The sequence below is a fragment of the Sabethes cyaneus genome, chromosome 2 (genome assembly GCF_943734655.1).
Source record: "Sabethes cyaneus chromosome 2, idSabCyanKW18_F2, whole genome shotgun sequence".
In the NCBI taxonomy this organism is placed as follows: Eukaryota; Metazoa; Arthropoda; class Insecta; order Diptera; family Culicidae; genus Sabethes; species Sabethes cyaneus.
In genome coordinates this window covers 100,755,522-100,772,882 of record NC_071354.1, presented here as the reverse complement: position 1 = coordinate 100,772,882, position 17,361 = coordinate 100,755,522, and the positions used below count along the sequence as shown (strand labels likewise).

Genomic DNA, 17,361 nt, shown 5'->3' with positions numbered 1-17,361 from the left:
CAGCGTAAAACGCTCTTTCTTATGGTATGAACGATTCTTTGATTAATCCCCCTAAAAGTAAGATAGAAAATTTATTTTTCAAGCAGCAAGAGATAGAGCAAAACAATGTTTTACAAAATTTTTGAGAAGATTATTATAAAGAACTTTGCCAAAGAAAGTGACCTTCTAGCTATTAAAGTTGTAGAAAAAATGATTTTTCAACTAAGTTTTTGATAGATCAAAAGCGTGACAAAATCGGGTAAAAAACGTGACAAAATCGGGTTACCACTGTAGTACGAACAGACTACGGGTAAAATCTTAACGCTAATAGTACGAAAAATTGCATATCATTCTACATTGTTATATTACAATAGTGTGAAGGGTGTATGAAGGTGAGAAATTAACAATCGAAGATGACTAACTTCTAATTTCAATATATTAGTAGAACCACTATTTCTGAAACTTGGAACACATAAAATATTCTCGATATAGGGTCACTAGAAAGACTAAACGTAAGTTATAACTTATGTCAATGCGAAATAGGTATTAAGAAAAATTTATTGTAGGAATTTAAAACCGCTGAATTATACTGTATACTGTTGCGAATTTGGAAACATTTCTTTCGACTCTCCCATCGAGAACACTAGCTTTCTGATAATTTCTGAACCTATTTAGAACGTTGGGTAACCGCATGTCAACTATACACTTCTTTAGGTTAAACTAAATGAATATAAATTTGGGAAATTTTTTTCCCAGCTTTTTTCAATTTCATTTCTCTAAAAGCTAATTGCAGCCAGTTTCAGTCACACAGCAGATAATTATAAACTTTATTCCTTCATTCCAATTCCGCTTTTATACTTAACAAAGCCTGTGGGGTTTCTCTACAAGCTGTATGGAAACCTGAAGCAAATGAAACATTTGCTCTCTTTTTACTTGTCGGTCTGATTTGTGACCGCAATACTAATTAATGTTTTAATCGTATTGTTTAGGACGTCGTTTTGGGCTCGTTGATACAATGCATTTGATAATTGTTGAACCTAGAGTAGAACAATTGCGCCATGTTCTATCGTTTATGTCAAAACCAGGGCCCGACAACGTCACCTTCAATTACAATAGCGTCACTCAACAATGAAGTAGTGAAGCCTCGGTTTCAACAGAAGCAGCACCGCTTCAGTTTCAAACTGGCTTCAGTCAGCGTCAGCGAAACGGGTTTCACTTCGTCATGACCATCGGTTTCAACTTTTCATTTGTACTTTTCTATCAAATATTCAGAAGACGGCCAGCAACTATGAATGCAAATGAATTGAAATAGAGTAACATTTCCTAAAATGCAACGCATATTAAAGTTAACCTTGTAAATGTCGACAAATCGTGCCTGACTTTCTGCCGTCGTCAATTGAAACAGCCACCAACTTCAACTGAAGCTTGCTTGAAACGTTCTGTTCAACAAGTGAAGCATGTCACTTCATGTATTCACTAGGCGGAGGAGATATACTTTTACTTCCCTACACTGAATGGCGTCAGACTAAGCTTCAGCAATGGAGTTAAACATCTGGGTATTATCTTGGATCTTAAACCGAATTGGACTGCTCACCTAGACTATGCTGCCAAGAAAGTAACTTCAGCCATCTGGGCATGCAGTTCACTGTTTGGCAAAACCTGGGGACTGAAACCTCAACTAGCCCTTTGGTCATACAATACTATTGCACGGCCTGGGCTAACTTATGCCGCTCTTGTATGGTGGCCAAAGATAAACGTAGTGACAGTGCAGGCCCTGCTAAATAAAGTTCAACACCTGGCATATTTATCAGTGACGAGCGCCATGCGCACAACACCAACTGCACCCATGGAGGCAATGTTGTTCTTGCTGCCTTTACATCTTCATGTGAAGAAGAAAGCCGAACTTGGTGCACTAAGGTTGCAAAGGTGTCGTAACATACTTGAAGCGGACCAAATTGACCACCTTCGCATACTAAGGGAGTTCAAACTATCACCCCTAGTGACGACAATCTCTGACTGGATGGAGACACAGCCTAACATGAATGTTCCATGGCTTTATTCTCGGTTTTTTGTTCTGAGATGCTCATTTGACTACAGCGCCTCAACTAAACCGAATTCGAAAAAGTAGTGTAAAGGGCAATTGTAGAGCTAATTATTATTTACATTATTGTTGAAGAAAGTATAGCTCTATCTTTCGTATTTACTGCGCTATGGGGCTGCTACCCCGTTGGTAGCCAAAGGAGCGCTCTTTTTGCTACCAACTGGGTAGCAGCCCCATCGCCCCGTAAATACGAAAGATAGAACTATACTTTCTTCAACAATAATGTAGATAATAATTAGCTCTACAATTGCGCTTTACACTACTTTTACGAATTCTGTTTAGTTGAGGTGCTGTAGTCAAATGAGTATCTACTGAGCGAAAAACCGGGAATGAAGCCTGGTACCATGTAATGTAATCATAATAGATCGCACTGTACGGACCAATGGAGGGCCCGTCCTTTCACCCGGTATCATCTGTTTCTTTACAGATGGATCAAAAATTGGGGCTTGCACAGGTTCCGGAGTCTACGGCCCCGGAATAAAGGAAGTTCTTCCGCTAGGCAAATGGCCCATCGTTTTCCAAGCGGAAGTACATGCAAAATAGATCTGTGTCAATATATGTCTAAAACGAAAGTATAGACATCATATTTTGTTCTAAGGCCATTTCTAGATAGTATTTTGCATTAACTTTCACACCATGGCCTTTTCGATAAATACAAGAGGAAGTTTCCCTTTCTTTGAAATGCCGTAACCGACTACAACCGATCATTTTAAGCATTATGCGCGGTTTAAAGAACAAACAACTTCTCATCAGAAAAGATCACGTCGGAATCACCGTGCCGACGAAGCAGCAGTTTGCATCTTTCCTGCCGTTTTTGTTTTGTTGCTTCCGTTAATCCATGGGTTTTACGATTTTTGAATGCTTTCACATCCAGATCCAGTTTCAAATTCGACAAAGAGATTCTGTAATTGATATTCAGCTCAACTGCCATTTTCCGTACGACAAATAACTACGACAAATTCGCTCTCGAACAACCTTAGTGACCTCTGCATTTCTAACGCTTCGTTTTCTTCTGTTTTTTTACGGTTTTCAACAGATCCCGTCTCGACAAATATTTTTACTGTATAGTCCGCAAATCCTCTTTTTATGTCGAGATGTTTGACGTCACGAAAGATATTGCTGCATGCAGCACCGCTTTGGAATTTATTTATCATCAACGACCGTAACTCGAACATTGGTACGTGCACACCGAACGAGACACTATACGAAAATGAAACTACGCCAAGTAAAATTAAGTCATGATGACACACACATGGTGTTAATTTGATTGCATTAATTGTATATGCCGTTGCAAGCGTAAAATGGTTTTTGTTCGAATATATATGTGTCACACTGTAACAGCTGGCTGCAAAGTCTGTCGTATAAAACAGAAGATCAAGTTTCGCTAACGGCATGTAGCACCTAGGCTATGCTTTGCATTGGTATCAAGCGCAGCGCTGTAGACAAGCTTAACAGTTCATCTACCCAGACCTTGCAGCAGCTAAAAAACTACTTACCTTAGAGCGGAGTGAACTGTGCACAATCACTGGACTCCTCATTGGGCATTGTTCCACTCTTTAACATTCAAAGAGAATCGACAAGGTCTTAACCGATATTTACCACTTTTGCAATTTAAAGCGGGAAAGTTAAGCGCACTTGCTCTGCTCCTGTGGAGCTCTTGTGTCTTCCAGGTACAGCTTCTTCGGAAGCTACGTTTTAACTTCATACTCTGTATGCAAACACAATCCCAAGGTTTTATTAAACATGTAGTACCAAATTGGGGCACAGTGTTACAACCATCTAGCTTACCTCCTTCAATGGCTATGAGCGATTTGTAAACTGTGGCAGCCATCGAGATCAGCTAAAAAATATAGTCTTCGTGACTGTCGCAGTAGCATTTTGAACCCAGTACCCTTCTCGCATACAAAAAAGACGCTCGCAAAAATATTAATTTTGAGTGCATTTCGTGTAGATCCATTTATCCATATCATTTGTATTAATTTAGTCCAATTCAAATTATTCACCCTTTGCTTTAATTACCAATCGCAATCCTTGTTGAAAAACGTTACAGTTGGCGCGCATCCTGAGGAATTTTATCACAAATCTTCTCCTGATGTTGCTTGAAACGTTGCTCCTTTGGTGCTTCTTAGTTTGCCTAGCTTGTAATACCATGCGAATAGAAGAGAAGAGAATAGCAGTCGTGAAGATTCAAGTCAGGTGAAGAAGCAGGCCACTGTTTCGAAGAAATAAAATGCGGTAAATTGTCCTCACACCAAGCCTGTGTAGCTATCGCACGGCGAGACGGTGCAGAATCTTGTTTCACGATGGGAAGCAAATGGTTCTTTAAAGCATTATCGATCTGATATTTAGTGTTGATTTTAACACCAGGTTCAATGAACAGCAATGGAACCTTCCGTTTTTTGTAGAACGTCTCGATACCATTACGTTGGAAACATTCTGGAACTTTTGAATAGCCAGTTTATCTCGACGAAAATCGGAAGTATATGCTGCATATATCCGATGATTTTGTTGGTTATAGTGATCCTGTACTTACTTATTTACTTATTCAGCCGAGAGCCGGGGTGGCTCTTGCCGTATCAAGAATTCCTCTCCATTGTACTCGGTCCTGGGCTACTCGTCGCCAATTCGTTGCGCGTCTCGACACATGCAAGTCGGCTTCAACCTGGTCTAGCCATCTAGCACGTTGAACCCCTCTATTCCTGGTGTCGGTGGGGTTCTTGAAGAGAACGGATTTCACTAAACAGTCGTCCGGCATCCTTGCGACGTGGCCGGCCCACCGTAGTCTCCCAACTTTCGCCAGGTGTACGATGGGGATCTCTCCAAGCAGTGCCTGCAGCTCGTGAATCATACGTCTCCGCCACTCTCCGCTTTCCGTCTGTACTCCACCAACAATAGTCCGCAACACCTTTCGTTCAAAAACGGCAAGTGTACGTATGTCTTCCGTAAGTAAAGTTACTGTCTCAAGTCCGTAGAGCACTACCGGTCTAATTAGCGTTTTGTACATCGTCAGCTTTTTGCGGCGGCGTATGCTCCTTGATCGAAACGTCTTGCGAAGGGAAAAGTAGGCACGATTTCCAGCTTGAATGCGTCGTTGGATCTCCTTACTCGTATTATTATCGGCGGTGACCAGAGATCCCAAATATACGAACTCATCAACCACTTCCAGTTCATCGCCGTCAATAGTCACTGTCCGTGGGAGGCAAACGTTACTTTCTCGGGAGCCTCTTCCTATCATATATTTGGTTTTCAACGCATTAATTTGTTACCCTATCCTCCTAGCCTCCGTTTTTAGTCTGGCGTAGGTTACCTCCGCCGTCCCACGGTTTCTAGTAATGATGTCGAGGTCGTCTGCAAAGGCTAGGAGTTGGCTACTCTTACTGAAGATCGTTCCCCTCGTTTCGATGCCCGCTCGCCGGATCACACCTTCAATAGCGATATTCAATAACATACAGGACAGTCCATCCCCTTGCCGTAACCCTCTGCGCGATTCTAAAGGGCTTGAGAGTGTCCCCGAAACGCGCACGTAGCACATCACTCGTTCCAGAGTAGCTTTGATCAACCGCGTCAGGTTGTCCGGAAAACCGTACTCGTGCATTATCTGCCATAGCTGTTCGCGTTCAACGGTATCGTATGCTGCTCTGAAATCCACGAAAATATGATGCGTGGGCACGTTGTACTCTCGACATTTCTGAAGGATTTGTCGGAGAGTAAAAATTTGATCCGTAGCAGCACGGGCCCTGATCCTGTACCAGGAACATTTTTTCGTCCAAAAATAGAATTTCACAATCACCGTGCCACTTCAGCAGCTGCCGAGATCTTTCGACTCTTGCAGCCTTTTACTTTTTATTCAAACCCGATGTTTTTAGTATGAAATCAATCGAAGATCATATTTCAACATATTCTTTATAGTAAACGATATCCTTACAGTGCGTTTACGACCAGGGTTGGGGAATATTTTACATAAACCGGTTTCCCTGTATCGCTTGATGGTACAAAAATTAGTCTTTTGTTTATCTCGAGTGGCTTCAGGATCTTTAAAATATCACACGGTCGAAAATACACAGCAAGCAAGCTGACATTTGAATACACTCTAAACGAAAATTATTCAAACACGCCCAAAAAACACTAACAGTTATTATTGCTCACCCTGTAATTTCACTTGCATGAAATGTCAAAATACTTTCTTTTTTCAATCATAATGATTTAACTATTTTTGTCGAATAGTTCTTTAATTACTATGATTGAAAACTATAAACCAATGTATTTTTTTAATGCTCAGTCGGTGATATTCATCAGTAGTTCCAATGTAAAATGAATCTCGACCAATGAAAAACGCTTCGCTTCAGAAAATACGGTCGATCCAAGCAGAAATGTATAATTCAATCAGTTGGTTTGCCGAACAGTCATGTCTTTCCACTAGTCGTTAAACGTCAGCGTAAGAAGAATATAATTGCAGTAAATTATTCACTATGTACACAGCATCATTGTGTTCGCTTAATTTTAAGTAAAGAAAAACATTTGCCAATTAAAGCTTCATCCATTGGATCGGGTTGTGGTACCTTGCGAGGGGAAAACCCACAGCACCAGCACGTATCGTATTGCTGTGAGCAATGTGGGCCAATCCCGGTGGAATTGGCCTCCCAACATCTGGTTTACTCGGATACTAAAAGGAAATGCAAAGTTTTTTTTATTGTGTATAGTTCGAAAGGTCATAGAACCCTTCAGTGCGGGTGGAGTTTGTCCCTCACATACGAAATTTGTTATCCGTTTTAGAGTGTCCATCGTCATGTGATTCTTTCACATCATCTGATTGATAGATGACCGAAATAGATCATATTTGTGCATTCCTTTTATCCCTTGGACGTCGTTACTATTCAACTTGTATATAAAGTCTCTTCGTAAACTCGATCAAAGAACTAATTAAAAAGGTATTCTATAAAAGCTCATCTTCACTGAATTTATGTATTTTTCCTATAGTTTATCACAAAATATCGAAACAAACTAGAATAGCTTTTGATCAATTTGTCTGTTCGGATTTCATTTTCTATTTGCCAACTCTCTGAGTATTCGATTATAAGCCGTCAGGAGGGAACTATAAAACCGGTAGGATAAAAAGTATCGAACTGGCTGTACTACTTCTGACTGCATAAGTGTCCCATTTGCATCTTGGGCCATTTTCCTTTGCGACGAAAAAATGACGTGTATGCAGTGAATATATTCGAAATAAAATGGATTAAATCATGAATACTTTAGTAATAATTTGCAAAAATAATCCTTCAAAATAACTATTCCATTGCATTGATTTAAACCAAACCCTTATACTTCGATAGGCCTCATATGCTCCCATCGGCAGGGTATTGACAGAGTGCGCCATTAAACCTTCTTTTTTTTTGTCCAGTTCGGGTTCGGGTGTGATCTTTGATGGCACTGCCAGCAATTTTTTTCCATTACAGCACACTTTCCGCCCCATTTGTCCACGGTAAATTCCCACGGCGTTAGGTTGTCATTTCCGCAGAATATGGTTTTTGTGAAAGAAGCGCCCGATATAAATGAAAGGTGCGTTTTCTGGTTGATATCGCCGATGATGGTTGTCTATGTAGGTACCTATGTATGTATGGACAGTGTGCACCATTTGTTGATTCACAGTTGGCAAACACGGGTTTCACACTAAACGGTGCATTAAGCAATTTTCTTCAGAGTACTGAAAACTTGTTGAAAGCATACCATTCAAACTTGCATTTGAATGAGAGGCTTTACATTATACATACAGAAATGGGTATTTTTTCTATCTCATTAAAATGTGAAACTCTAAGTTTAGTGAAGGTGATGTTTTTGTAATTGAGGTGTTTCATAGCAACTGACAATTTTTTTAACCAACCTGCCAAACATTTCGGTACCATATGTTAACTAAAACTCGAGCTATATCAAGCTGGAACGTAATCTCTCAATAGATTTTTTTTAATAAAAATCAATCGTTTCCTGAGAAAATTCAAACGATGTTACTAGATAAAAACTGTTAGTAATAATAACCGGCCATCCATAATGATGTCATATTTCCGATTGAATTCAATTCTAGTCCTTCGCTTTGTTTGGACTTCGCAGCTATGACCATGTCAGTAGATTAATATCACATCATGCGTGGGTGAATTATTTCTTCATATCTTGATTGATCAAGTGGAAAAACCTATCAACAGTTCCACGTATTTGATTGAACTTTCATTTCTGCAAGCAATCCCAAACACAAGTCAATGCTTCCCACCAAAACAGTCCGTTCCATTGACATTTCTGCATTTTTGTATGGCAGATATGTCTGAAGCGAGAATGAATCACATTCTTTCGTTGGGATCAATGTATAAAGTATGGGGTTAGTACACATGCAAAAGTGTAGCTTTAGAAACGTAATACAATTCAAATTTCATAAATTATTTTTAGATAAAGATTGCCCAGATAACACAAGATCGTAATAGAAAGTGCACATTGCGGATGCATGTCAATTTTACATTGGAATTGCATAATGATTAGAGTATGTCAAGGAGAAGTGTAAAATAAGTTGTTTTGCGGTCGTGCGTGTCGTCATATACAACTTATTGTTGTGAATTGTAGAGCAGTATATTGATGACTGTGACATTTAGTTATATCTTAATCGTATGTTGAGGATTATTAAGTTGCGTGTTCCAAAAATTGTAGTATAGAATGGAAGATAGAATTATCAAAATTTTTGCACGTATATTGCCTCCACTTTGGTACTTATACGTTCTTATGTGGTGTGAAATATAACATTTTCGTGTGGATATGATTTCGTATCTCTCAGTTGCAACCGAAATATACAGACCAAATTGTTTACTGGGTAGTTCTTTCTTTAACTAGAAATATCCCAATGTGTAAATGATTGTGACGTTAACTGGACCCTGACCTATCATCTATGTTTTCGCTGCAAGAATATAAAAATGCCACCCAGAAAGCTTGCATCCCTCCCAAAACTATAATTTTACAAGACTTTTATTACCGGGATCCTTGCGCACTTTCTGTTGCGACGACCTTGAGCCCTCTCAGTACAACAACATCGTCTTAGCTATTTACACATGATTTGAATAATTTGCTGTCCATCTGCATTTCAATGTATGACGACGAGTTGACAGGCCTTCTCGGTGAGCCGCCTTCAACTAAGTTATTCCAATACGGTTCGGAAATACAATAATGTCATAATGTTTCCGTCTTGTTCAAGTTTGTTCGAGTTTAAAGCCGGCTACCGATCGTCTCTATATTCCAGCACTCCCTGCGGGGCGAAGGACAAACTTTTACATTAGATTGATGAAACATGCAATTCCTTGTTGACTTGAAATCGCTCCTACACAAGTAGGTACAAGGCGCGCAGTCCGTCGTCAGTCGTCGGTATTGCTGACGAATTCCCGCTGCGAACCGGGGGGTGTTTAACCTCCTAGATGGAAAATTAGCAAGCGAAATATTTTCATTTCATGTCAAAAATTTTGGCTGCTGTCGCGTTGACTGTTGACTTTTGACTTTTTAGCTAACCAATATGAACCGCAAAGAGTCTTTAGCACAACGAGTTTTTCGTTTGTTCGTTTGATATTAAGTTTGGACATGAGTTAAATATCCATACAAGAATGAAGATTGAAACACAATTGTAAAACACGGCAAATTTCCTTATCAATTGAAAGCTACACGAAACAGTTTCACAAAATTTGACTCGTAAATAAGAGCCAGGTTGAATATCTTTCATTTCGTCGTTTCAAGCTTGAATTTAGTTAACTTGAATACCATAAACCATAACAGCACAATTTTTTTTATTACGTCTTAAATTGATACGACAATAAAACTGTCGGTTTAGAATGAAATCAATACTCGATTGTCATTTCAGACTGGACGTTAAACTGGTATTATTTTTAATATTTGTCATCATAAATCGAATTCTAAATTCAATGTAGACAATCATTTATCTCTCATTGCTGCATGTATAAATAAGCATTATATGATTGTATTGTATGAATATATAATATTCAAATTTAAAGGGGATTGATAAATTATTGCCGGCAATCGGGATCCCTCATTTACAGATGCACCGGATCCAAGGCGACCGACTTCAGTTAATGAAAAAATCGATTCAAATATGCCACACACACAGCATGACCGTCACAGCTGACAGCTTTTGATAGGCGATGCCTGATGCAGACATGCCTAATTGGTTTTATTATATTTGCTTGTGAAAACTGGTCAAAACAAAATAGAAGAAAACCGGTTCGGTTATTTGAACGTCGATCGGGCATTTTAATTTGAACCTTTGTGACATACTATGGAGTGAAAAACGATGGGGGCGCAGCATTGTTGAAATGTATGGACGCTTTTGTAAGGGACTGCTGTCAGAAATGGGGCACCGTATAGGACGGATGATAATAAAAACAATGTAAAGGATATTTCTGGTTCGCCATGTTTTCTAGTAACACCACGCGTCTCCATTTTATTTCCGGAAGAATATTTCTGTGAAAAGTTTAAACATAAGCCTACGCATAGAGTACCGTCCGTATGCTGTTACTCTGTTAGTATTATTGGATTCAAAATATAACGAAACAAAAGACCCCCCTAGTAGCACACTTTTGTCATTTCTGGTTGCCGCAACCTATTTATGACTGGAATTAGTCATTAATCGGTTACCACAACTAGTTTGTAACAACTGTGCTAGTAGGGCCTCGAAGGTCCTGCTGCGGTGTTTCCGGATATCTTCCACAGGCAATTCCTGGGTGGACTGCTAGGTCGATTGCTTTCGTTAGCAGCTTCCCGGGCAACAACGATTAACGTTGCAGCTGCATCACCCGTGTACTTCTGTAGGTGATATACGAAAAAGCCATCTTCGGGTCAGCATCCGCTACGGTGAACATTGCTGAGAGCAAGCCGCCCAGCTACTGTAGAATCATCCACTACGGTGGCTTTTGCTGAAAATCATCCATTGTTGAATCATCCGTTACGGTGGTCATTGCTGAAAGTTAACCTCTACGGTGGTTATTGCCACTGTAAAATCATCCGCCATCGTTGCTGTATCATCTGTTACGGTGGCCGTATCCAGAGGACAGAGAGAGAGAGAGAGAGAGTCAACACAAACACACACTCGTTTCTCACTGAGCTTGTTTGTTGTTGTGCGTAGAGATTCGAAAAACTCCAAAATATTAGTTGCCACCCGTTATACCTACGGGCCGCCTTCATATGTATTTTTCCAAAACTGAAAATACTCGTCTATGATGGATGCATTTACCAAATGCATAGGCAACTCATCACCACTGCAATATTGCTTCCAACACTGCATGTTTTTTAACATGTAGTTATGGGCACGGCGTATAAGATGAAACGTACTCGGTTACGTCGTTTTAGGTAATGGTCGCAATCGTATGAACTTGGTTCGTTATTTTGCCCAAGCCTGTCGTTCAGTACATTAAGCCTTCCGGAAGTAAGCAGTAATCAGGATTCTCTTGCTCAGTGGCGTTAGCGTCGTCGTCGTCAGCATAGAGCTGAGGTGACTCGCACTGTTTGAAGCAGTCGACTTCATAGAACTCAATCTTGGACTACTCGTTGCCAATTTCCCGGGCATCTCAGAAGTTGCAAATTGCTTTCAATTTGGTCGAGTCCATCTTGCACATTGAGCCCTCTGTTATTGTTGCCGGGGGGTTGTAAAAGAGAGCCGTTTTCGTCGCACTGTTTTCCGGCTTCCTTACGATGTGTACGGCCTACCAAAATCTACCGACTTTCGCCATATTTACGATGGGAATCTCTCCAAGCAGTGCCTGTAGCTAATATTTCATACGCTTTCTCAAATCTCCAGCAAACATTGTCCGCAGCACCTTCCGCTGTTTGCGAAAGGATAAGTAAACCCAATTTCCTACTTGAATGCCCCGATACATCACCTTACTAGTATTAAATAAAAAGAAAACTTATCCAAATTAATTCTACTATGTATATTTATGTATGTATATAAGTTCGAAAACAGACACTGAGGCAGCCTGCAAGTCGTAGGCGAAATACGTATCTGTCAAGAATAAAATATACATAGTAGAATTAAATTGTATTAGTTTTCTTTCTATTTAATTTCCAGGTTTCGTATTCTACTAGGACACTCCAAAGCCTTCAGTTACTAATACTATTATCCGCGGTCCCCAGCGAACCCAAATACACAAATTCATCTACCACTTCTAGTTCATCACCGCCAACGGATAGCATCCGTACTCTTTATATACTTGACCCCGAAACATTTATTTTTAGCCCCATCTTCGTAGACTTCGCTTTCAGTCTGGCATAGATTGCTTCCGTCGTCGCAAAGCTCCTGGCTATGATATCAAAGGAATCTGCTAAACCTAGGAGTTGGCTACTTATGCTGAAGATCGTGCCTTATCGTTATCCAGTTCGTTATCGGCAGCTACACGCCATAGCATTCCTCTATCGCCAGGTCGTCTGCGTTGCCATAATGTTCTGGGCCTGCCTCTTCTTCGTTGTCCTTACGGATTCCAGTCCAGTACTACTCTTCCCGGGGCAGATCTCGTTCTCTCCTTTTCTTAAGGTGTGTTCATCGTATATTCGCATCTCAGTTGGGAGAGGCTGTTGAGTCAATAGGATCGTAACATCAGCGCTGCAATTGTTCTGTACTCTAACAGTTGGCTGCGAAGTCTGTAGAACAAAAACAGAAGTAGAAGTTTATAAAACGGAATGTAGCATCTAAGCTTTGCTAGACAAATCCTCTCGTTGGCCACCTTCCAATCTATTCCGTGGTATGGTATTCTGCCCAATATGCTAAATCTCGTTTCCAACTCGTTGGAACTACTACCGTTTTGGTAAAACTGGGACTTTTCACTACGGTGCTTTCCATGCACCACTACATTCCTGCAAAGCTACGATGCCAAATTTGTAGGATATAAGTTATTCGAGCTGAAAGCGGGTACTTACTTACTTAATCAACTCCAGGCCGTGGTTTCCTCTGCTATACGAAGAAGTCGTCTCCATTCCACTCGGTCCATGGCCGGAATGTCGCACAGGCGACATGATTCTTGAACTCAAAAAGAACGCCACTGAAAAGGGTTCCGCTTACAAAGTGCTGGCAGAAAAGGTCCTTGGCGATAGCGTGCAGATCCGCGCACTAACGCCCGAGATGACTCTCCAGCTTAAAAACCTGGACGAGATCACCCAAGCGGGCGAACTAGCACGAGCTCTCAACGAGCAATGCAAAGTGGTGGTGACTACCGAGGCAGTTCGTCTGCGTAAGGGACCGGCGGGAACCCAGGTAGCAACTATAAGACTTCCACTGGAAGACGGAAATGCAGCCCTGAAAGTGGCTAAGCTGAAGGTGGGATGGTCCGTGTGCCCACTGAGCGTGTTCCAGCAGCCGGAGGCCTGCTTCCGGTGCTTTGAGAGAGGGCACAGGTCCTGGAGCTGTAAGGGGCCAGACCGAAGCCACTTGTGTAGGAGATGTGGCGGTACGGGTCATATAGCGAGGGACTGTACTGCGCCACCCAAGTGCCTGATATGTACCGGCCAACGGGACGCTAAGCACACAACAGGAGGCCCGAAGTGCCCGGCAGGCGCGCCGGCGACTAAAACCCGGGCGTAGTGCAGGTAACGCAACTGAACTTGAACCACTGCCTCGCGGCTCAGCAGCTGTTGTACCAAGCAGTTACTGAGTCGTTGACGGACATTGCAATCATCTCGGACCCATACCGCATCCCTGCCGGAAACGGTAACTGGGTGTCGGATAGGTCCGGGACGGCGGCTATATGGACGACAAGAAGGTTCCCGGTTCAAGATGTTGTGTCAACTGCAGACGAGGGATTCGTGGTTGCCAAAGTGGGTGGAGTGTTCTACTGCAGCTGCTATGCTCCGCCGAGTTGGTCTATCGAGCAGTTCACGCGGATGGTAGACCGAGTATCAGTTGTGCTGACTGGTCTAAGGCCGTTGGTTGTGGCGGGCGACTTTAACGCTTGGGCGGTAGAGTGGGGAAGTCGTCGCACGAACCACAGGGGTCGGATTCTGCTTGAAGCTCTGGCAAAGCTCAACGTAGATCTGGTCAACGTCGGCACCACAAGTACCTTCAGTAGGAGCGGTGCGGAGTCTATCATCGACGTGACATTCGGCAGTCCTGGTCTGATAGGAGACTGGAGGGTAGACAATGGCTACACTCACAGCGACCATCAGGCGGTCCGCTATGGTGTCGGTCAGATAACGAGACGGCAGGCGGCGAGTAGAGCCGACACTCCAACCACCCGTGGATGGAAGACTTCATACTTCGATCCCGAAGTATTTGTGGAAGCAATCCGAAGAGAGTGCGGTGATCGTGGTATGCCCGATCCGAACGCTGATCATTTGGTTGAGGTACTGTCGCGAGCATGTGACGCTACCATGCCTAGGAAAGGTCGACATAGGTATGGCAGGTCACCGGCTTACTGGTGGACAGATGAAATTGCGGAACTCCGCGGAGCCTGCTTTCGTGCGAGGAGAATTATGCAAAGAGCTCGTTCGGACGAAGGCAGGGCTGAATGTCGAGTAGCACTTGCTGCTGCACGCGCAGCGCTTAAGAGTGGGATAAAAGCTAGTAAACGAGCCTGCTTTGAAAGGTTATGTGCTAGTGCCAATGCGAACCCGTGGGGTGATGCCTACAGGGTCGTAATGGCAAAGACCAAGGGAGTGATGGCGCCCTCAGAGCAATCGCCAGAGATGCTGGAGCGGATCATCAAGGGCCTCTTTCCGCGCCACGAGCCAAGGCCCTGGCCCCAGGCCGCTGAGTCGTCCCACGGCCGACGTTCCAGTATCTCAGACCATAGCATAGGATGGTCGGCCTCCCAGCCGAACATCCAAAGTAACGTGGGCGACGGCGGTTTGGCGGTCGGGGACGAAGTGACGGTTACGAATGAGGAGCTCATTGAGATCGCTAAATCCCTAAAGGTGAGCAAGGCACCGGGGCCAGACGGAATCCCGAATATGGCCATTAAAGCGGCTATGTTAGAGGCTCCCGAGTTATTTAGAGCAGTAATGAGGAGATGCCTGGAAGCTGGCCACTTCCCGGACAGATGGAAGCGACAGAACCTCGTGCTGTTGCCGAAGCCGGGAAAACCTCCGGGTGTTCCCTCGTCATATAGGCCGATCTGTCTGCTCGATACTGCCGGTAAGGTGCTGGAGAAGGTTATCCTTAACAGACTCGTACAGTACACGGAGGGTACAAACGGTCTGTCAAGGAATCAATTCGGCTTCCGAAAAGGCAAATCTACGGTGGATGCAATCTTGTCTGTCACTAAGACAGCCGAGGTGGCAATCCAGCGCAAGAGGACAGGTATCCGCTATTGCGCAGTTGTCACGCTTGACGTGAGAAATGCGTTTAATAGCGCTAGCTGGGACTCCATAGCCAACTCGCTTCGGAACGTCCAAGTGCCGGTGTCGCTGTACAGGATCCTGGAAAATTATTTCCAGAATCGTGTGCTATGCTATAACACGGAGGAGGGTCAGAAGTGCGTTCCAATCACCGCAGGGGTTCCGCAAGGTTCCATACTGGGCCCGGTGTTGTGGAACGTCATGTATGACGAGGTGTTGAAGCTAAAGTTCCCGGTAGCGGTGGTGATTGTCGGCTTTGCGGATGATATCACCCTGGAAGTCTATGGTGAATCTATCAGAGAGGTTGAGTTGACGGCTGCCCACTCTATAAGCATTGTTGAAGATTGGATGCGATCCAGGAAACTGGAGCTAGCGCATCATAAAACGGAGGTTATCGTGGTGAACAACCGCAAGTCGGTACAGCAAGCAAAGATCAGCGTCGGGGATTGCACTATTTCGTCAACGCGGTCCTTAAAACTTCTGGGAGTCATGGTCGACGACAAGCTCAAGTTCGGGAGCCACGTCGACTATGCCTGCAAGAAGGCTTCCACAGCTATTTCGGCATTGTCTCGTATGATGTCTAATAGCTCTGCGGTATATGGCAGCAAACGAAGGCTATTAGCCAACGTGGTCCAGTCTATACTTAGGTATGGCGGACCGGTGTGGTCATCGGCGTTAGGTACCAAAAGCTATCTAGCCAAGCTGGAAAGCACCTATCGTCTCATGTGCTTGAGAGTGGCGAGTGCGTATCGCACAGTTTCACATGACGCAATCTGCGTCTTAGCAGGTATGATGCCTATTGGCATTATCTTCAGCGAAGACGTAGAGTGCTTCAACCAACGAGGAACTAGAGGCATACGGAGTACCACAAGATCGGCCTCGATGACCACATGGCAGCGGGCATGGTCTAATTCCACAAAAGGTCGGTGGACACATCGACTTATCCCGGAACTATCTGGGTGGGTCAACAGGCGCCACGGCGAAGTCAACTTCCACCTGACACAGATTCTGTCAGGGCATGGTTGCTTCAGACAGTATCTGCATAAGTTTGGGCATGCGGAGTCCCCCGCGTGTCCCGAATGCGTGGATGTTGAGGAAACGGCAGAATATGCTTTCTTCATATGCCCTCGTTTCGCGGGCGCGAGAAGCAGCATGATGGCAGTGAGCGGACAGGACACTACCCCGGATAACTTAGTCCAAAAGATGTGTTCCAGCTCGGACATCTGGGGAGCGGTCAATGCGGCTGCTACCCAGATTGTACTCGAGCTACAAAACCACTGGAGAGCCGATCAACGGCGAATAAACAGCCTAACTACCATAGTCCAGTAGTTATCTAAGCGAGTGCATTAAGCACAATAGCCCCTCCCTGAAGTAATACCGATAAGGTGGTGCCAGGGGGGATTGAGGCTGGAGACTCGAGTAGGGTTTTAGTGGGTCGGGATCCTCACGCCCCATTAGGGGGGTCGGGATACCTAAACCCCACTCCCTGAGTTATCTGTTCAGGTGTCTGATAGTAACGTATCTTCTAAGGTGCTCAGCAGATTTCCCAACTCGTAAAAAAATAAAAAAAAAAAAAAATGGCCGGAATTCGCCAGCCACGTAGTCTACGTAGGGTCCGCAGGTCACCTTCCACTTGATCGTTCCATCTTGCTCGCTGCGCGCCCCGCCGTCTCGTTCCAGTCGGATCGTTATTGAGAATTTTTTTACCCGGGCTGTCGTCCGACATCCTCACGACATGTCCAGCCCATCGCAGGCGACCGATTTTTGCGGTTTGAGCGATGGGTGGTTCCCTAAGCAGCTGATGCAATTCATGGTTCATTCGCCTCCTCCACGTTCCGTCTTCCATCTGCACTCCGCCGTAGATGGTGCGCAACGCCTTCCATTCGAAAACACTAAGGGCGCGTTGGTTCTCCACGAGCATAGTC

The 17,361-nt window shown here is 43.7% G+C and overlaps 1 protein-coding gene across 1 annotated transcript in view; it reads right to left on the bottom strand.

Moving 5' to 3' along the window:
• Nucleotides 1-17,361, bottom strand: part of LOC128738726 (small conductance calcium-activated potassium channel protein) — a 567,023-nt gene that overhangs the window by 412,085 nt on the left and 137,577 nt on the right. The gene's annotated exons all lie outside the window — the stretch shown is intronic.